The 22,750-nt window shown below is 38.7% G+C and overlaps 1 protein-coding gene across 6 annotated transcripts in view; it reads left to right on the top strand.

The window, feature by feature from the left end:
* Window positions 1–22,750, top strand: part of LOC140916053 (uncharacterized) — a 258,662-nt gene that overhangs the window by 181,785 nt on the left and 54,127 nt on the right. Inside the window, exon 1 of one of the 6 annotated variants that reach the window (XM_073356980.1) lies at window positions 18,689–18,777. The exons of 3 other annotated variants lie outside the window; for them this stretch is intronic. The gene's annotated coding sequence lies outside the window, so the exon portion shown is untranslated. Of the gene's footprint in view, window positions 1–18,688; window positions 18,778–19,048; window positions 19,092–22,750 lie in introns of those variants that run through there. 2 more of the 6 variants (XM_073356983.1, XM_073356982.1) reach the window with 2 other exon arrangements.

The following is a 22,750-nucleotide window of genomic DNA, read 5'->3' as shown; positions in this document are numbered from 1 at the left end:
TTATGTTAAACTTTATACTTCAGACAGGAAGAGAGGGGAAAATGTGAGGAAAGAAATAAGTTACAACATTAGAATTAAATATAAAGATATACCTGAGCACCAGGAAACTGATGTTTGCCTTACAATATTAAAGTCACTGCTTTAAAAGAAATAATATCATCTTGCACTTTTATAGAGCCTTTTTATGAGACTATCTCAAAAACTTTGCAGTGATTAATGAATTAAGCATCACAACTCCTTTTGAAGTAGGTCATTTTTATTTCTATTTTAGTGGTAGGAGTGCTGAGGCATAGAGAGTCTAAGTGACTTGTCCAAGTTCGCATGGGAATTTTGGGTCAGAGCAGGATATAAACCCCAGGTCTCTTGACTCCCAGGCTTGTGCTACAACTGCAAAACCATCCTTTCTTTATTGAAAGGTGGCGTGTTCCCGAGATGGAACTGTGTGGTCCTACATGTGATAAGCTCCTTTATTTAAATGTCTGAGACTTACGTATTTTAATTTTGATCTTAAAAAACCAGCTTCATCCCAAAGGGTGTCCAACCAAAACTCTGGGTGCCCCGGATGTACATTTAAAGACAGTATAATAGAGGAGTTGTGTAATAAAACCTCGTAAGCATCAACACTTCTCTTTCCCTCCACATTCCATCTCATTTAATCACCACTCAGTAGGCCAACATAACTGAAATATCCCACATACCGCCACATGTGCCCACCATGCAAATGCATCTCAGTCCTCTGCCAGTGCCCATTCAACCAGATGCACAGAAATCTATTCTTCTTAATTTACATGACTGAGATACATAAAGTAACAGGTGAAAATGGATTTGCATGCACAAAATTTCAGGAACAACTGACAGATTACTTCGAAAATTTGGCATGAAAAAGCCATTTAGCTCGACATAACTTGCCCTTTTTTGGTGTATCTTATTTTCACTTTCCTGTTTCTTCTCCTCTCACTGACTCTGCAATAACCTCAAGAAGGAGGGTGGACAGTGGGGATCTTGAGCATCACAAGCACATTTATCAAAGGCAGTAGTTGAAATGATCTGACACTGACTCTGTTTAAGGCTAAATTGTGCATATTTATCCTTTGCTGAAAAGGATCATTAGATTAGGCCCAGTGTTCATACGAAATCGATAGTAACATGTGCAATGAGCCTATTCTGTCTTTTATGACATTATGGAACCAAGCGTTTTACACATAAATAGGGCAAACTATCATGAAGAATGCTGCTCTTTGAGCTGAGGAATGTGCACCATAAATCAGGATGTGTGTACATAATTACAAGAGATCAGAACAAGTCCCCAGGGTATGTTTAGCACTGTAAAATGTTTGTTAGACCTGCATTTTTAAAGAACATTATCCTTCCCATTTCTTCACTCTTAGGTACCAGACACCTTTGTCTGCTGGATTAAATGACACAAGAGTAGTGTGGTAAATTACAACTGTGCCAGTATACTGTGTTTAATTGCAAAATCACAGTTTAATACTTCTTCTGATTAAATTGTGCAAAGTTTCCAAATTAATAGTCTCCAAATGTCTTAAGGTTTTGAGTATTTTCTTAGTTAACATTTGTATCTGAGTATCAAAGGTTTGCCCTTGCTATTCTTCCTGGAATATTTTGATCTGTATGAGTGATTGGCAGCTCATTGGGAAGTGGTAAAGAGCAGTAAAATTTTTACTCTCCTAAATTTGGGTATCTCCTAAATTTGAAAGCACCCTCAGTTTTCCAAACCGCTTTAGCAATCCAAATTTGCACACTATATATGTTATCCGGGAGGGTCTTTTGTACATCGCTGATCTACCAGTATTAAGTTTAAATGCTGATCTTTAGGGCTCATATTTTTAGGGCTTATGAATTTGACTGTATTATTATTTATTATAATTATACCTAGTATTTTTCATGTAAACTCTCCTTCCCTGTTCCCATATTGGCTCTGCCAGCCTTCTGTGTCACTGTTTGGGAAGGAGATCTCTGCATTCTCTACGCCCTAGACAAGAGGTTGGCAACCTTCGGCACGCGGCCCATCAGAGTAATCCACTGGCAGGTCGCAAGATATTTTGCTTAAGTTGACTGTCCGCAGACGTGGCCCCCCGCAGCTCCCGGTGACTGCAGTTCACCATTCCTGGCCAATGGGAGCTGCAGAAAGCAGTGTGGTACTTATTATTGTACTCTAATAATTACCGAGTCTCAGCTTACCATGAAGGCCAGCAGTGAGTGCATCCGTGATCTGCTTCAAGACTTGATTCAGGTTGTGTGATGTAAAATAACGGGCCAAGGTTATCATTTTTACATTGCCCACTAGCTGACTGCAGGGCAGAGCAGAGAAGTAAGGGTGACTCATAGCTCCCATGTTTGCCTAGCTTGAGAGCCTGAGTGATGAGACAGTTTGAAATGAGAAGGATTTTTAATTGCACATTTTGTGGTGGTGAAGAGTCCCCCAGCATCCAACAGGCTGCCTGCCATAGAGGCAGAGTGCTGTGTTCAGATGCTGGGCTCAGAGAATGCCTTGTGAAGGACACTTGCATGTCAATTCTACTGGTGTTTCACTAGCAGATTTACCAGGCCATAGAGGTCTCTTGTGTAAACCCTTCAAATTGGTTCAGCAAAACAAGGGCTGTCAGGAGCAGGGTCCCAGCCAGAGGCAGACTGACATCATGTATCCAAAAAAATCCCTACAAGGAGCATAGACAGTTCATTCACAACATGTTCTCCTTTGTCAAGGGCTGGTTGTGTTAGAAGTAAGGGTGGCAATGCCACCATGCTACCCTTACTTCTGTGTTGTTGCCGACAGGGATGCTGTCTTCAGAGCTAGGCACCCCAGCAAGCAACTGATGCTCTCCATTGCCCAACTCTGAGAGTAATGCTGCCACCCCCACATGATGTTGCCAGGTAATGCTTTTGTTCCTTTTGTGTGTGCAGAGGTGGGGGGGGGAGAGGAGGGCAGCTTGTGCATACCTGTGTCCTTAGAAGAATCAATAGTTTGTATGTGGTCATTTTTTGCTCTCAAAATGTCCAGGAAATGTCTGTGCAATTTTAATGAAGACCTCCAAAAACAGTTCAAGTTTTTAAAAAAAGACACTTCCGCATTGGACAACAGCAAAGTTGTATGTGAGGCGTGTGGAGCACATTTCTCTATTGCCCACAACGGTCAAAATGACATTACCCAGCACCTTCAAAGCAATAAACACAGAGATGCTGACAAAAGTAAGTGTTTAACACCAAGCGTTTCAGGATTTTTTCTGAGGCAAGACACAGAAGCTGAAAAAGTTTTGGCCAGTGTTTGCTTACCACTTAGTGCGGCATGGACACAGTTTCCAGTCTGGTGACTGTACATCACAATTAATTAGGAAACTGTACCAACCTAAGTTTTTGTCTGCTCACACAAAATCTGAGGCAATCATTTGCAATGCCTTAGCCCCTTTATCCATTGAAGAAGTACAGCATAAGTTGACAAGTGTTCCTGTATTGCGCTTAGTCTGGATGCATCAAACAAAAAAGAGCAAAAACTATTGCCTGTTCTTATACGGTATTTTCTCCCACTGAGTGGAGTTTGCACAAAAATTATTGACTTTTCGTCTCTACCTGGAGAAACTTCAGATTTGCGGTGTGCATTCATCCAGCAAGGGATTAAGTACTCTCTTAGTGACAAGATTGTTGGAATATGTGCAGACAACACCAATACTAACTTTGGGGGTGCCAGACATTTTGGGAAAAACAATTTGTGGCAAGAGCTCCAAGCCAACTTAGGAAAAGAGCTCTTCGGTATTGGGAGTGGTGCACATATTGTGCATAACTGTCTCCAAACTGCAGTCGACTGTCTTCCTTTAGATATTGAGAGCTTTGCTGTAAAGGTTTACAAATACTTTCATATCTACATGGTGCGTGCTGAAAAGCTGAAAGACTTCTGTTGATTTGTTGAAATCGAGTATACCAAATTACTAGAGCATGGCAGCAGGCAATTCCTCTCATTGGGACCAGCAATACACAGAATTTTGTTGATTTTCAATGGGCTTAAAGCATATTTTCTTTCTTAAGATAAATGCCCGACACTTCTAAAGAAGCTCTTTGATGATCCTACTGCTCAACTGTGGCTTCTATTTGCCAGCAAACAAACTGCCATGTTCCAAAACATAACGGAGATGATAGAGAAATGATTTGTCAGTGAACACTTTGAAGTTGCACTGCAAATATGTTCCCTGCACTTTAACTTATCGGAGAGGTTTGGAGAAAGATTTGTCACAATGGAAGTGAAGAACCTACTCCACACTCTTGTAGAATGTGGGCAAATGAAAGAAAAGGAGTTTTACAATGCAGCTGACAATTTTTACACAACATGCCCGTCCTACTTAGAGCACTGGAGACCTGCTTTTGAGTACACCAAAAAGTTTGAGTGGGCTTATGAGGAATATGCTGCAGTGAGAGGAAATGCAAGACAGCGTCGCTGCATGCCACACCAAAATTCGCACCTTAAATATGTTGGATGAGAATCGTCTCTTTGACAAGTGGTCTAGAGCAAAATAGATTGTCTCCAGTTGTCTTTCAGACTGGAACCATCAGAGAACGCCCATCACGAAAGGTGGCAGAAGATTTTTCAAGAGATGGACCGTAATTACAAAGATCTAGCCAAGACTGTGGAATTTGTGCTGTGCCTGCCTGGTACAACAGCGCCTGTTGAACGTGTCTGTTCAATTATGAATGATGTGTGGTCTCCTGAAAAATCACGTCTGAATGTCTCCACCACGAAGGCTGTCTTGTGTGTGCGAGTTAACTTTTCTTTAGCCTAAACTGCATTCTATGACAATTTGCTGAAAGACAAGCAAGCACTTAGAAAAATAGCATAATTAGAGAAATATAACTGGTATCAAGCAGCTTCACACCTTGAAGAACGGCAAAACTAGGAAAAATGCCAGTAACTACTGAGTTTGAAGTAAAATATATGAAACCATGAAATATATGAACATATATATATATGAAACTGCCTTATCTTTTTTGCATACTGTGAGTAAACTCCTCTGAGCACCTCTTACCTGGTGTCCTGTTTTCAGTTTAGGGAAATATGGTCACCCTAAAGGTGGGATTATAGAGCATGTAAATGAAGGATGCATTCTCCTTCTCCTCTCTTCAGGGAGAAATGCATACAAACAACTCACCAAATTTCTGGGTTGTTCCTCCAGTCAAAATCTCCACAATATTAATACACCCATGACACATTTAATGATCTTTTGAATGCTCTGTGTGTGTGTGTGTGTGTGTGTGTGTGTATATATATATATCTTCCTGTTTCTCTAAGTGCAAATATAAATGTCTTTTAATAAAGCCTGTTGATTAATCACAGTTAACTCACATGATTAACGAAATAAAATTAATCACGCTTAAAAAATTAATTGCGATTAATCATAGTTTTAATTGCATTGTTAAATAATAGAATACCAATGGAAATTTATGAAATATTTTGGATGTTTTTCTACATTTTCAAATATATCTTGTAATGCCAGCTACAACAGTGCCATGAGAACACCTGTTCTCACTTTCAGGTGACATTGTGAACAAGAAGCAGGCAGCATTATGTCCTGCAAATGTAAACAAACTTGTTTGTCTGAGCGATGGGCTAAACAAGAAATAGGACTGAGTGGACTTGTAGGCTCTAAAGTTTTACATTGTTTTATTTTTGAATGCAGTTATTTTTTGTACACAATTCTACATTTGTGTTGTAGTAGCCAGGCAAGGTACTAACAAACTTCAACAGGACTTTATTTTTTAAAGTGGAAACCCCTTTTCCAAGCTGCTGTTGCACCCTCAGTAGCTCTCCCTCAGCCTCTTCAACTCCTCCCCACGCCTTTCTGTTTTCTGTCCTTTCAGACTCCCAACAGCCAGTGCTCCCAATTCTAATAATTACAAGCAACATTTAAACAACACATTCCCTCCTCGCTTAAGAAACTCTCCCAATTACAATAAACGTTGTTCTAACCACAGGAACAAATAGGAAACAAGGCACTATACTGTTGACAGAAATATTACACTAAAAACACTATAGATGCTACATAACATAGTCTCTAGTCCAGACAAGTGGTCGTCTGGGTCTGACAGGGCGCCTCTCAAGCCCCGGTTCCAGTGCAATGTCTTGTTGTGTTGATACTATGGTGAAGTCATCCAATGCAGAATGGGTGTTGGCATAATCTCCTTTTGGTGCATAGGCAGGTGCAAGTTAAGAAGCATTCCATACCCACCAATCAGAAAGTCAATAGGGGTAAGGTCCCTTCTTCTCTATGATTTTAAGAGGAGCTGTGAATTTATGGTCCCCTTTGTGTAAAATTCCAGGTTTTTGTATTCTAATGAAGGAACCACACTGAAACTTTGGTTCCTTAGCATCCTGCCACTTGTCTGTGAAAGCCTTATACTTTTCTTGGTTCTGTTCAACTGTTTTTTCTCACATCATCCTCACTTGGGGCCTCAGGTCATGCCTTTAACAATCCAGCAATGTTCAGTTTAGTATTCATCTGTTTCCCATGCAGTAACTCTGCGGGTGATCTTTGCATTGTGGCATGTCATGTAGCCTGGTATGCTTGCAAGAAATCAGTAGTGAAGGTTATCCACAATCACCCTTCCAGTTTAGCCATTTGCAAACTCTCTTTCAAGCTTCTGTTAAACCGTTCGATTTCCCCATTGGCTTGAGGGTAGTATAGGAATGACCTTCTGTGTAAAATATTCCTCTCTGCTAGAAAAATTTCAAACTCCAGGGAAGTAAATTGACTACCATTATCTGGAACCAGTTCTTTGGGGTTACCTTCCCTGCTAAAAACTGAAGAGAGGAACTTAATTACTGTAGCAGAAGAGATTTGCAATGTAAACGCTACCTCAGGCCATTTACTGAAATAGTCTATTAAGGTGATGGCATAACGACAGTCAATTGGAGCAGTATCAAAGGGTCCTACAATGTCAATCGCCACTTTTTCCCATGCAGATTCAGGACGAGCAACAGGCTGTAATGGAGGGGTACATGTCACTGCTGTCTTATCATGCATTTAGCAAGTGACACAGGATTTTATGAGTGCTTCAGTTTGAGAGTCCATCCCTGGCCACCAATACAGATCCCGTAGTCGTTGTTTGGTTCGGACAATTCCTTGATGAGTATCGTGTGCTAGGTGTATGAGTTTTGACTGTAATTCTTCTGGCACAAGTAGCTGGTGTGTACCTTGTAGCACACAGCCATCGAGCAAAGAAAATTCATCCCAAACTCTAAAATAAGGCAGAAAAACTGAGTGAAGGTTTTTAGGGTTACTGGGCCATCTCTTTGTCAGAAATTCCTGTAGTTTTTGTTGAATTGGGCACGCTGAACAAGCAGCTTGAAATTGTTCTCTTGTAACTGAAGTAAGAATGCTTGTAATAAGTGGTTTCAGAGTAGCAGCCGTGTTAGTCTGTATTCGCAAAAAGAAAAGGAGTACTTGTGGCACCTTAGAGACTAACCAATTTATTTAATAAGCGTAACTACTACATCCTCATCCTCCGGTGGACCATCTGGTGAAGGCAAAGGCAGGCAAGAAAGGCAATCAGCTACCACATTTTGGTTTCCAGGCTTATATTCCAGTTCATAATTGAAAGAGAGTAGTCTTGCAGACCATCTAGCAATACGATATCCTGCTCTTCCCAGTCCTTTCGTGGTGAGCAATGTTGTCAAAGAGCTGTGTGCAACTTGAAAGTGCGGCCCCACAGGTAAGTTCTCCATTTTTCAGTAGCTCAGACACAAGCAAGTGCTTCTTTTTCAACTGTAGAATATTTTCTCTCAGCATTACTTAGTGTCCTTGAAGCAAATGCAACAGTCCTCTCTGTGTTGTCCTCATGAAGTTGTGTGAGGACAGCCCCAAGTCCATAATCAGAAGCATCAGTAGTTACAATTGTGGGCAATGCAGGACTGAATAGTGCAAGTACTGGACTATATACAATCAAGTTTTTCACCGTTTCGAAACTAGCTTGTGCAGCCATTGTCCACGCTAAGGTTGAACTTCCCCATAGTAATTCCCGTAACGGTTCAATGACAGAAGCATAATTGGGAATGAATTTTGCATACCAGGAGGTAAGACCCAAGAAGGAATGTAAGGTTGGCAAATCTGTTGGAGGAGGAGCATTTGAAATTGCCAGGATATGAGTCGGATCAGGTTTTAGTCCAGCCTGTGAAATTGTATGCCCCAGAAAGGAGAGTTCAGTTTATCTAAATTTGCATTTGGACCTATTGAGCTTGAGGCCTGCTTTACTGATGCAGTTTAGTACAGACTGCAGGTTATTGTTATGCTCCTCCGAAGTATTTTCAAACACGATAATATCATCCAAATAGCACTGAACTCCATGTTGATTCTTCAAAATCAATGACATCATTTTTTGGAAGGCACTTGGGGCTGATGCGAGACCACATGGAACACATTTAAAACGGAATAGGCCCTCGTGTAATAAATGCTGTGAGGTCTCTGCTATCTTCATGCAACATAACCTGGTGGTATGCACTCTGCAAATCAAGAGTAGAAAACATCTTTGCTCCACAGATTTCTGCAAATACTTCTTCAATGTGAGGAAGAGGATGGCTGTCAATCACAATAGCTTTATTTGGCTCCCTTAAGTCCACACAAAGGCAAATGCCTCCACCCTTCTTCTGCGTCACTACTATAGGTGAAACCCATTCCGAGGAGTTAATCTCTTCAATAATGTCCTCTTGAACAAGTTTTCTAAGTTCCTCTGAAACAGCTTCCCTGACTGAAAATGGTAAGTGCCATAATTTCTGTCGTACAGGCATCACATTATTCCGCATTTTAATTTTATGCAGAAACCCATAAGCATAGCCGAGTTTCTCCTCAACCTGGTGTTGGGTCCCAGCTGAAACTGGTGTGTGTACCGCAAGAATGCTTTGCTGAGGAAAATCAATTCATCCATTAACTACCCTGAGATTTAAAGCAGCCAATAAATCTCTGCCAAGGATAGGAGTGCCTTTGTGGACAATGTAGTTACACAGCAATCAGTTACACAGCAATCACCAAAAGTAACTATTGCTGGCAGGCAGCCATGTACTGGAATATGGTTTTTCAATAGCACACCAAGTGAAGTTTGGGTTCAATAAGAGGCACATCTTTAAAGTAATGCAAATAGATGGAATCAGGTAGTATAGATACTGCTGAGCCAGTGTCCAACGTTAGCTGAATAGAGTGTGATTTGCCTGAGGGTATGGTGGAAACGTTTACCGTACACTTTATTTGTTCTGGAATATGTGCAGTAGTGATTTTGTCTACGCTCAGCACAGTAACATCTGGTATTGTAACTGCATGCACCTGTTGATTGAGCTGGCTGCTGTGACATACTTTAGTAAAATGCCCAATCTTTTTGCAATGATTGCACTGAGCTACTTTTGCCGGACATCCTGTGTAGCTTGCAAGGTGTTGTGGGGATCCACCGCGAAAGCATGCTTTTACTGTGTTTTGAATTTACTGATTTGGTGGTTTTTCATTAGTTTTCCTCTTGTAATTGTTTGTCTGCAGCGACAGTGAACTTTTCTGCAAAGGAGTCACAGCCTGGACTGTACCTCCTGTATCCATGCTCATTATTTTGGCTTCAGCTCTAGCTGACTCAATCTGGGTAGCAATGGTTATTGCTTTTTCTAGTGTAAGTTGTGGTTCTAGAAGTAAACATTCTCTTACACGAAGCATGGTTGTTTTCTCAATGAGCTGGTCTCTAATCATCTCATCTGCCATATTCCCAAAGTCACAAGTTACAATCAGACTCCTCAGGGAAGCAATATACTGCATTATAGTCTCCTCTGGTTTCTGCTCACGCTGGCAAAATTAGTAGTGATTAGCTACTACATTCACTTTTGGTACAAAAACGTTCTTTAATACAGTGAGTGCAGTCTCATATTTATTGTCTGCAAGGGGAAAAGTGTAAAATATACGCTGCCCTTCTGCTCCAAGGCAGTGGATTAGCAGAGCATGCTTTCTTACTTCAGAAATCTCTGTAGCACTGATTGCAAGCAGATAAGTCTCAGACATATGGATCCAGACAATAAAAGCAAAAGGCTCACCTGGGCTTTGCAGAAAGGGTGCAGGTGGGTTCAGAGGCAGAAGATCCATCCTCGTTGCCATAATGTTGTAGTAGCCAGGCAAGGTACTAACAGACTTCAATAGGACTTTATTTTTTAAAGTGGAAACCCTTTTGTCCAAGCTGCTGCTGCACCTCAGTAGCTCTCCCTCAGCCTCTTCAGCTCCTTCCCCCTCCTTCCTGTTTGCTGTCCTTTCAGACTCCCAACAGCCAGTGTTCCCAATTCTAATAATTACAAGCAACATCTAAACACCACAATTTGTAAATTCAACTTTCATGATAAAGAGATTGCACTACAGTACTTGTAGTAGGTCAATTGAAAAATACTATTTCTTTTTTTTACAGTGCAAATATTTGTAATAAAAATGAATATAAAGTGAGCACTGAACACTTTATATTCTGTATTATAACTGAAATCAATATATTTGAAAATGTAGAAAACATCCAAAAATATTTAAATAAATGGAATTCTATTATTGTTTAACAGTGAGATTAATCACAATTAATTTTTTAATCACTTGGCAGCCCTACTTTTAATATTTTTAAGATTCACAAAGCAAGACCTCTTCACTGATTTATTTGAAATCCCTTTATTCAGATCTATGCCTACCTTTTGTGAAGTGACTAGCTGTCATTTAGCTTGATTTAACCAATCTACTCTTATCAATTAATTGGATAATAAGCCACAGGCATTCTTTAGGTATCTCATAACTATTATTCTCATTTCATAATTAACTTCAAGGTAAAATGTAACATAAACATTTTCGCAAATATTCTGAAAGTATATGCCTATTTTAATAAGATAAAATTATCATCCTTAATTTAGTTCTATTCGTAATATGGAAATCATTTGCTAAATTATTCCTGACTTCTCATTTGATTTATATAGGGACATTCTGATATCTATCAAAATGGTAATGCTATTTATGATGGCTGAAGATTTTTACTATATTGCATCTATTCTATAGCCTGCAAACTTAGCACTATTGGTTGTGGTCTTGTTAGATATTTAAAGCTAAAAAGGGTAGGCCTCATTGTCAGTATCTAAGTGAGATCTCCCCAAAGCGAAATGACTGAATGGATGGACGTTGTGGTGGGAGAGTTTGGGATTTTTTCAAAGTTTTTAGGTTTGGGATATGTTTCCCCAGTTTAGGGGAAGTTTATGAATAATAGGGCCACATAGTCTCCTAGCTGTGGATGGATGCCTTTCAAATCAAATTAAACACAAACATGGGGTGCTGCAGGAAGTAATGCACATGCAGTAAGTGGTGTTTTTTCCACTGAGTCTGTAGTGAACCAAAGTCATGGCTTGTTGTTAATCAGGTATTTTGCTGCTGAAAGTTATGGCTGAGATATCAAACCAAAGTTGTGACAACAGTTGTGTTGAATCGGTATTGCATTATTTAATCCTCAGAAGTGGCTGCATTTCATGTGATGAGTGAAGTGATTCGTTTGTATATGTGCACATAGTTTGTAACATGCCCTGGAGTCTTTTGGAATAAAAGGTGTTGTAGCTTATGACTAACAATGTGAACTTAGAGATATGGCGCCTTAGAACCCCTCCATCATTGTAAAAAAAAGTGTCAAGAAAATACTTTGCATACATTTAGCAGTATTTTTTTAAAAATGCATTTCCAATATTAGAATTGCTACTTCACCTTACCAAATAAGCTTTCAGATTTACTTTTGGCCCGTGTTTATTTTTCTGTTATTCAGGGACAATATTCAGAGTCAGATTTCCAAGTGTACTAACAATAACTTCATTGAAAGCTCAGAGAAACTTCTGTACTGATATTTTTTTTATCCATTTTTATAAAACATTCACTGAACTTTCTTTGATAATCCTGGTACATATATTCTCATTCTTGGTTTTAGTATTATCTGACTCATGATTGCCCTTCATTTTTATGCTTTCATCTGTGAAACCTTGTGGGTTTAATGGGCAATTGTATTTTAAAATGCATTTCATGACTTTAACTCTACATCTAAGAAAGTTGTTCCCCTTTCTGTGTAGCACATTTCAAAGCATTTGGAAAGATATTAATCATACATTTTTTTTAAACCACATAAAGTATGTTAGTGAAAAGCCTTTCAAATGGAAGTGTGGGAAATACAATGTTTCATATACATGTCCTAATGTTTTTTCAATGTATAAATGAAAAGAGTTTTCCAGATGTAACAGTTTTTAGGCAGGAAAAAAATCCCTCTAAGGCAATATGTGATGGCCTGCAGCCATACTACCTAGGACTTGTTATCTTGTCAGATCTCTTAAACAGCAAGGTCTTGCCGGGGAGTGGTGTTAGATACTCAGGAGGCAGTGTTTTTACCTGTGAGTTAATACTGAGTTAATGCTTTCACATGGCACTAGCAGGAACAATGCTACTGGAGAGGCAGTTGAAAAGTAAAACGCCATTTCCTGCGAACTTGAGGGTTTTTAAAGATCCCCTGGGTCATTTTGCAAGGGTAGGGTTTCTGGTCTCCATGTCTTGGACAAATTAGATATATTGCTCTTCAGTTTTCCTTCTAAAAACACTCTTGTGACTTTGTTGTGGGCTGAAGTGTTTATTGATTCAGAAGTGCCTGCATTTTAGTAGTGGATATAATGATCCTGGAAAACACTTTGGGATCCTTCCTGATGAAATATTTAGTGGGGGTGGTAAGGTGTTTTCATATAATGGTAAATAAGCAGGCATTTATTGCAGCCAACCTGTATGAAAAGGTGAATAAAAACACAATTATTGCAGGTACTATTCGCTAAAGGTGTTGGTATTCACACGTATCCATACCGTATTCAATGTACAAAAGTAATTTAGGATTCAGTTCCACTCCTGCTGAAAAAAGAGCCAAAACTCCTGCTGACTTTAGTGGCTGCCAGACTGAGCCTTAGTAACCAGCTCCAGCAGAAAATGAAATGAGCATGATGAACCCAGTTTTGTGAAGTGCTATGCCCTTAACCTCCATTAGACACTAGGTAAATTACATGTTAAGGCCTAATATGACAAGTTCTTTACCAAGGCGAGTTCAGAAGTAGTAGGAAGGGCAAAAGGAAAGTTTCTGAAACTGATTGTTCTATTTTCATTTTATTACAAAAATCTAAGCAATCTAGCTGATTAAAAACTGGAGGAATGTGACAAACAAAGTCCTGAACTAACATCCATCATCTAAGAGAGATAGGGACCAAGGACTATGTCTGCTGCTCTTCAATAGTTTATTCTTTTATTAAAAAACCCAGGATTCTGAATTGTCAGTAACACTTTCTGTTTATTAAAATAGATAAATATCTTGAGACGATCTGGAAATCATTAATAATGAAATGACAAGTGTTATGGCAGTCTACTGCTGAAATTAGGTAACCTGTTGCATGAGATCGTTCCATAGTTCCCTGCCTATACTGCTTATTATTTTCTAAAAACTTTATCCATTAAATACTCAGCCAAAATTGATTCTGCTTATTACAGGATGGATTGCCCCTGTCTATCTAGTCCTGAGTACGGTATAGCACGTAGTTATGCATCCCTAGGCGCAGCCCAGAAAATGTGTTTTAATTATCAGGCTCTTTACTTGCTCCTGAGAGGGCAGGGGAAGAAATTTGCTACTGGCCCTTCCAGGGAGTATATTATGCTCTGACATAAATGGCTGGTGCCACCCTTTTCTGCCCCCAGCCCCTTGCATAGAGGGAGGAGTACCAGACACATTCACTCTCTCTGTGCCTACAGCACAGATGTGGAGAGATCATGCAGGGTAGTATGGAGTATGGGAAGAGTGTTACCACCCCTTCTGTCCCAGCTTGTCTGTGTAGGACGGGGCCAAACTGTGGCCCAAAGAATTTGGGCATTTTAAACAATAAGGCCAGAAATAACTTAAGCCAATGTTGCTGATCCTAACTTTAAACTGGCAATACAGAGATTTCAGTATCAGCAGCCTTGTGTGGTTCAGGAAGATTGCTGAACATGCTCCATGTAATGCTACAGTTTCTGCTTTAGGATAATGGAATCAGTGGGAAGATCATCCAGCTATGGCACACAACATTGTAAATCAATAAATAGTTGCAGAGTTAACCTGGAAGGTGCAGGATTATTTTCTTTGGCCTGGCCCTCACTGTAAATTTACACTGGAGCCTCTCAAATGACCTCAAGCTCAAACACACAAATTGGCTCCATTTCTAACCCTATGCAGGGCCGCCAGCCAGTCATAACCCTGTGTGCTGCCAGCCAGCCCCACCACTAACCCTAGCTTGGGCTCACCAGCCATCCCCAATTCTGATCCTAGCCCAAGTATTTGAACTGGCTCAAGATGTAATCTTAGTTTGGGCTCACAAGCCAGCACCAGCCATGACCCGACCTCAGGCTTCCCAACCATATCAATAGCTCAGTCTCCCCAGCCAGCCCTAACTGTAATCTTTAATCCCAGGACAATGTAGCAGCCCCAGCCATAATCTGGCCACTCATAACCCTGAGCCTAGGCCTTCTAATCAGTCCCCAGCCAAGCCCTAACTTGGAGATGTGAACTAGTGTATATCCTAACTGTAATGGAGACACATAAATCATCCCCAGTTCTAATCAGCCCCAAACCTAACTCTTCCAACTGTATTGTAAATGGTAAGATAGCACTGGAGGAAGCCTACTGTTTGATTAGAAATGGAGGGAAGAGATGAGAGAAATATTCTTTATTCTTTATTTTATTTTTATTTATTAAAATATGACCTTGTGATGGGGACAGGAGGGAAAAGGAACACTGAGTATTTTTTTTAAATTGCTTTGTATATTCTTGTTTTTATTCTGCTTTTTATAATTAAATAAATCTACTTATGGTTACATGGCTGGGGTGGGGGGAAGAATTGAACGTTATGGTCTGGAGTATGGGGCAGAGCTGCATATCTATGTGTCATTCTGCAGCTGCCAGAAAGGAGTAAAAGATGATAATTTCTTCTGAAGACTTAGAATTAGCTTGTGAGCTGCTGAATATGAGGATTCCAGAGACTTAAGGCCAGTAGACACCATGGAAGACTAGTTCAACTGAAACAAGCCTCAGTGAGCATTGTACTTTGTAAATTTCCACTACCCACAAACATAAGTTACTTTGGATTCACAGTAAGCATAATGAAACTGCTCTCTTCAAGTAAATAATTAAATAAGGATTATGGTTATGAGCCACAAAACAATGTGGGTGATAGACTTGCTTCATTTTTAGTTACCCAAGTTAATCAGAACTATTAAATATCTCCACAAAGTTAGTATACTACGTCAGAAAACTTTCAGGAGATAATAACTTGGACTATTCTTCTGCAGATACACATGAGTAATTTTTAGAGGTGGTCAGAAAACATATTTTCTATCCTATGGAAAATTTCAAGATTTAATTTTTTTCTCCATCCCAAATTGGGATGAAAATCCAAAATTTTGTAATTTAGGATTGATTGAAATGTTTCATTTCATTTTGACCTTTTCATTTTTTATATAAAGTAAATTTCAAAATGAAAAGTCAAAACTTTCCTTCTGAAAGCATTGAAATGTGATGTTTTGCCATTTTTGAAACATTTTTTCCATTTTTTTCCATAATGAATTTTCAGCAAAATGATAGGATTTCACAAATTTTTGGTTTAATTGAAGCAGCAGATTTCTGATGGGATAATTGTTGATGACAAATGTCTGACCAGCTCTAGGAATTATTTAGAGGAAGTTCTATGGCCTACGTTATACAGGAGGTCAGACTAGATTATCACAGTTATCCCTTCTGGCCTTGGAATATGTGAATCTATGACTAGAGCATATTTATTGAACTCAGTGGGTTTGCATTCATTACTCAATAAAAGGAAAAGGAAGGTGTCATATTTGTAGTTGTTTGCATATTTGTACATGGTGGAAGAATACTTAGGACAAAAATGTATTTAATATACCATTTGTAAAATTGATTTTAAATTGTGAATTTGCAAATAACAGTAAATGGAGATTAAAAATCAAAGCTGATTTTGTAGTGGTTTAAAATAATAGTGCTATTATTCAGACAAGAAAGCAAGCTAAATATTGATAATTTTTCAACCGAGTCACTGGGTAATGGTATGTAAAATATTCTTAAAGGAGACTGTTTTTCACATTTGCTGTGAATTTCAAAATAGGCCTAATTTTGTGGAAATTATCACTAATACATTTTTGAGCAGAAATGGCCTATTTTCCAAATTAATTGACATGTTTTGAACAAAAACTAGGTCCGTTTCCCAGTGATATTGAACAAAAATGTGTTCATATTCCAGGAAAACGCTTTCTGAAAACAAACAAACAAACAAATCCATGTTGCTACTACAAAAACAGTAATTTCACCAAAACCGTGAATAAAGCAAAATATGGGGGGATTGGGGGAGGGGGGAGGGGCAAGGGAAAGAGTACAAAAATTTTTCTTTTCAAAATTGCTTTGACTGATTTAGAAAGTGCAGCCAGCCTCAATATTATGACCTGCAGTGTCACCTCAGTAGATACTCTAGAAATCTTTCACTGTTTTATATATAAATGGAACACTGCAATGTATTCTACAGGATATCTGTAGCACTATTTCTATATACTTTAATGGCCTAATTGAGCAAATCCTTGCTCACGTAGGTAGTTCTTGTACTTCAATGAATTATGTGGTTTATTTAGATGACTAAGAACTATTCAAATGTGTAAGGATATGCAAGTTTGGGCTCTCAGTCACTGAAGCGTTACCTTTATATTCATGGTTTCAGAATAACAGCCGTGTTAGTCTGTATTCGCAAAAAGAAAAGGAGTACTTGTGGCACCTTAGAGACTAACCAATTTATTTGAGCATGAGCTTTCGTGAGCTACAGCTCACTTATGCTCAAATAAATTGATTAGTCTCTAAGGTGCCACAAGTACTCCTTTTCTTTATATTCATGGTCACTGAAGAAACTAGGTATACTGTATAGTAGTTTGTCAGAAATATAACTTACTGAAATGCTTGCTGATTGCATAGTAGCTTGGTTGATGTTACTCGTCATAAATTCAGAACTATTTTGTTTATTTGTTATGATGCAATATTACTCTATTGCTCAGTTTTAGTAGTTTCATTAAATTAGAACATCCAAAATGTGTGCAATAATAAAAAATTAGATTCTAATTAGTGCCATTTTATATCCTTTGATAATTTCACAATGTTAATCAAGTGAGACTGCTAAATCACAGTATCAAAATATCACAAGATATTTTTTCATATTTTACTTGAGGATTTTATGCTGTAATTACTTAATTTCTGCTTCTAATATTATACTGCTTCCACCTTATTAAAAAGACAAACAAAAAAAAGCCTCTAACCATTTTGACAGCTTTGTTTTCCTCACTCAGAAGAAAAAGGAACAGGTTTCTTTACATATCTGAATGCATTGTTTCAAAGCCTGGAGTTATTTAAATTAACTTTTATATACTGTACTTGATTTAGTAAAAAATGTAGTGCTATTATAATAGTGTAAACCATTAGGCTGTAATTACATTAACACAGTACAGAGACTAATAGGTCTGTTGGAAAACAGAAGTGATGCATGATTGCTCTATTATTATAGGAGTCTTGAAGCACTGAGATTATTAAAAAATATTAATCACTGTTACAATGCTGATTTTGTTACAGGTTATAATAAAAAAACCTTACTTCTGGATTTAACTACTGTTATTTCAGCCTCTTAGTGAAGCACCAACCAATCTTAATAAGGATTCCTGTAATTTAAGGCAGTGGTTCTCAACCTGTGGTCTGTGGACTCCTGGGGGTCCACAGACTATATCTAAGATTTCCAAAAGGGTCTGCACCTCCATTTGAAAATTTTAGAGATCTATAAATGAAAAAGGTTGAGAACCACTGGTTTAAGGCATCATTTTTGTACCTTCTTCATGATTAGCTGCAGTTTGATCAATTTAGAACATTAACACTGGTAGCAATATGGGACGGGACTGCTCAGTGTGTTGCTAATGGAATAAGTGTTGAGTGAATAAAGTGTTCAGATTTAAACACGAACTGTCTTTGGTTGTGCTTGTGCACCTTTTGGCCTGAATTCTTAGTTACTAAGGCCCCTTTACAGTGCTCTGGCAGGGTAAGAGTAATTTTTGCTCATTTTAAGGCCCTTTACCCTCCGCACTAACTGAGAATTCAGACCTTTGTTTTTAATTTGCATAAACTTTCATATAGTCAATATTTACTGGCGACTGCTTTCAGGAAGTGAATTTCAAGATTGCTTGTATAAGTATTTATGTAAAGAGAATTTTTAAGGCAATGATCAACTTAAATCACATTGTCTGAATATTTTTAACCAAATATATTTCAAGTAACGCCTAAGAGGACTACAAGTGAAAGGTTAAAGAAGAAAAATATTTTTTTCTAGTTTGGTTACTTTATGCATTTCACAGTGATGGGTGTATAGACAGTCATCTTTCACACAGCAACTGAGTAATGAGAAACTTTTTTTAAAAAAATAGGAAAATGTGATTGTAAAATCATAAAAATGGGCATGGAGACTCTGGGGCAGATTTAATACCTGAAACTAGTTAAACACATTTTAAGATTGACTACATTTCACACTGATTGCATTCATGTAAATCCGTGCATGCAAGTATTCATGCCAGACGTGCCTGCACTCTCATCCATTCAGAGAACAGAAACAGTACTGCATGATTTATCTTCACCTGTGACAGTTAAACAACGTTATTGGCATAACGAACAGTGAGTATTTGAAGAGAAGGGAGGGTGAAAGGAATGGGAGAGGTGGGCAAAGTGAAGGAGAGGTAACAAGGGAGAAAGGAAGAGGAATGTGAGAAAAGGCAAGGCAACATACTGATGTTTCCATACCCTAAAATAATTTTGTCAGCCCTAACAAGAGTGTTAAATGATGAATCTACACTTGTGATAGATATTAGGTGTATTTTGAACAATATTCTGTCCCTGTCAACTGACTGTTTCTGTTATCTCCATTAATTTATTACAAACACCTCCTAGAGAAGCAAATTAAATTACCACAATTTTAAATTCTAAAAACCGTAAGTAACAGTTTCTGTTTTTAACTTGCAGGATGGGACTTTCAAATTTAAATGCTGTTTAATTAAGTGAACATAAAGTTTAAACTTATACTGAATAATCATTATATAATTAGCACAGGAAACCACTGCAATATGTTTAAAACATATACAGTGTGTATCCACTCTCTGGATCTGCAATTAACCAAGTGCTTCAGCTTATGATACAATTATGTTTTTGATCAATATTTAATAGTGATTTTATAAGTGGGCATGAGCATTAAAATGGTATGTTAGTGAGGAAAGGATGTATTTTAATGGGGAATTAACAAATACAGTCCCGGGGCAGGAGGTATTTGCTTTAGAGAATTGCTGCAATTTAAATGAGGTACTTGAAAATAATACATTAAAACTGTAGTTAAAGTTACAAATTCTGTCCTAGATGTGAAACTATGATTATTAAAATGAGAGGTACAACCACAGGATTCACCCAATGTTAGGGTCAATTTGGTGGGCGACACAAACTGGACCCTATTCACAAATATTGGCACAGTGAATTTATCTAAAGTGGTATAAAAAGTTCAAACAAAATCCTCATCAAAGATTTACCTGTTGGCACTGGCTGTCCCAACATCCTTTTGCAAAAAAGTTCTGCACTTATTCTGTTGCAGAGCATCAGTCTCACTCCTAAATTGTTGTTTTTCATAACTGAACTGCTCCTACTAAATTGAAATTCCATTTCTCTGATCAGCCTCTCTTGCAGCATCTGGGTTCCTGTCACAGATAGTGCATCATTCACTGTACAATGCGTCAGTCTTTGAAGTATGTGTGGCATATCCAGGATGAAAGAATATTCTGGTTCAGTCAGGTTTGGGAATCAGCATGCAGTATGCTCTTTTGTTACCAGGTTCTTCCACATGATGTCTGTCCTCTAGAACTATAGCCCTGTCTGCTTTACTTAAATAACATTCAGGACCCAAGACAGCAAGCATCTTTCTCCTCTCTCCTTCCTAAACAAAACTGAGAAGGGTTCAATCCGCTCTCTTGCATCTGTACTTGCCTCTTTTTATGACCACACACAACTTCCAGAAGCTTCTCACTTGACTGACATGCATGCTCCTTTTCTTTCTGCACCTATCTGAGCACGTGCAGTCACACTCCCAAGTCACATACCATTTTTATCTGCCCTACATATTTAATTCTAGTACTGACCTTTGAGTAACTCCCCCATGTCCTTATTCTGTGCTGAGTCCTGAGATAGCTAATGCTTGACAAACTATATGGTTAATTTTAGCAACATTTTTCTCTGAGATTCTGATCTGATACATTTAGTTAGGATTTTAAATAGTTTACCCCCGCAGTACTAGGTGTCAGAACCTCACATAGGTGTCATCAAACGGGTGAGGCTTTAGAAGAGATTTGAAAGAAGAAAGAGGAGACCCACTGTAAATATTGATTGGTAGGCTCTGCCAATTAACCATGAGGCAGAATGGAAAAGACACAGGTTTGGGAGTGGCTGAAGGAAAACAGGGATATTTTAGAAAACCTTGTGGGTGGACTCCTAGATCTGATTCTGTTTCTGTGCTGCTTTGTGGGAAAACATGGATTATCTTAGACCAGTATTATGTGAACATCAGATGTCAGCTTTCTTTACCCTTTCACCTACCAGCTGCACAGCCTATAGCTCTTTAATCATACTTTGGGTGCTGCTGCTCCCGTGCTCACAGATAGTAATCTTTGGAAGGAAAAGGAAAAATAATTGTTGTATGGAAAACATTGTGCTTCCTTGAACTAGTGTACATAGAACAAAACATACCATTGAAATACTGAAAGTGAAGTGAATTTCATGGCCCAAGACAAATTGAAATGCTGTCCTGCTTTATGGCAACCAAATTATCTAGTGTCCCAAGGCATTGAACTACCTTAAAGCAAATAATTCCAGAAGACAGTAAGTGTGTGTATGGGAGGGTAAAGGAGGGTAGGCAGCGTGGATAATGTTAGAGATAAATATAATTGTCAAACGTCCTGAAATTAGTATATACTTAATGGTACAAATGGGAAAATGCCCATTTCTGCTACCCCATGGGTAATATGCCGCCTCACATATGTATACTTTTGAGAATGACTTATTTGCTTATTCTATGCCAGTATAGGAACTGTGCATTGGAAGGGAGAATTCTTTGTGTCCAGAAAGCAAGGATACGTGTTATTGTCAGTCTCTTCCCTTTCTGACTTTTCTACATATGTGGGATAAATCCTCTGGTATTTGTGTGCTTAGAGGTTCATTCAAAACACTTCAAGACAATGTCTGCTTTGGGGAATGGGAAGAACAGCACACTTTGAACAAATGTCCTTGAGGAAGAGAACAACAAAAAGGGACATCTCAGCACTTTAGAGCTTATTTATTCAGATGGAGTCCAAAGTAACGTAGGTAGGGTTCCATTGTCAGGAAACATGCAGCAGTGCCATAGAGCCCTCCAAGATCAATAAAAACAATAAAAATACTTGAATTTTTCTATATCTCTGCAGTATAATAAGAAAAGGAGTACTTGTGGCATCTTAGAGACTAACAAATTTATTTGAGCATAAGCTTTCATGAGCTACAGCTCACTTCATCGGATGCATTAAGTGGAAAATATAGTGGGGAGATTTATATACACTGAGAACCTGAAACAATGGGTGTTACCATACACACTGTAACGAGAGTGATCAGGTAAGATGAGCTATTACCAGCAAGTGTGGAGCCGGGGAGAAAAACAAAAAAACCTTTTGTAGTGATAATCAAGGTGGGCTATTTCCAGCAGTTGACAAGAACGTTTGAGGAACAGTAGGTGGGGGAAATAAACATGGGGAAATAGTTTTACTTTGTGTAATGACACATCCACTCCCAGTCTTTATTCAAGCCTAAGTTAATTGTGTCCAGTTTGCAAATTAATTCCAATTCAGCAGTCTCTCATTGGAGTCTGTTTCTGAAGTTTTTTTGTTGAGGAATTGCCACTTTTAGGTCTGTAATCGAGTGACCAAAGAGATTGAAGTGTTCTCTGACTGGTTTTTGAATGTTATAATTCTTGACGTCTGATTTGTGTCCATTTATTCTTTTAAGTAGAGACTGTCCAGCCTGGCCAATATACATGGCAGAGGGGCATTGCTGGCAGATGATGGCATATATCACATTGGTAGATGTGCAGGTGAATGAGCCTCTGATAGTGTGGCTGATGTGATTAGGCCCTATGATGGTGTCCCCTGAATAGATATAAGGACACAGTTGGCAATGGGCTTTGTTGCAAGGATAGGTTCCCGGGTTAGTGTTTTTGTTGTGTGGTGTGTGTTTGCTGGTGAGTATTTGCTTCACGTTGGGGGGCTGTCTGTAAGCGAGTATTGGCGTGTCTCCCAAGATCTGTGAGAGTGATGGCTCGTCCTTCAGGATAGGCTGTAGATCCCTGATGATCCGTTGGAGAGGTTTTAGTTCTTACAACTACAATACCCACCTGCTGAAGTGAAGAAACAGATTGACAGAGCCGGAAGAGTACCCAGAAGTTACCTACTACAGGACAGGACCAACAAAGAAAATAACAGAACGGCACTAGCCATCACCTTCAGCCCCCAACTAAAATCTCTCCAACGCATCATCAAGGATCTACAACCTATCCTGAAGGACGACCCATCGCTCTCACAAATCTTGG

The sequence above is a fragment of the Lepidochelys kempii genome, chromosome 8 (assembly GCF_965140265.1).
Source record: "Lepidochelys kempii isolate rLepKem1 chromosome 8, rLepKem1.hap2, whole genome shotgun sequence".
Taxonomy (NCBI): domain Eukaryota; kingdom Metazoa; phylum Chordata; order Testudines; family Cheloniidae; genus Lepidochelys; species Lepidochelys kempii.
This window is presented reverse-complemented; position numbering and strand designations above follow the sequence as displayed.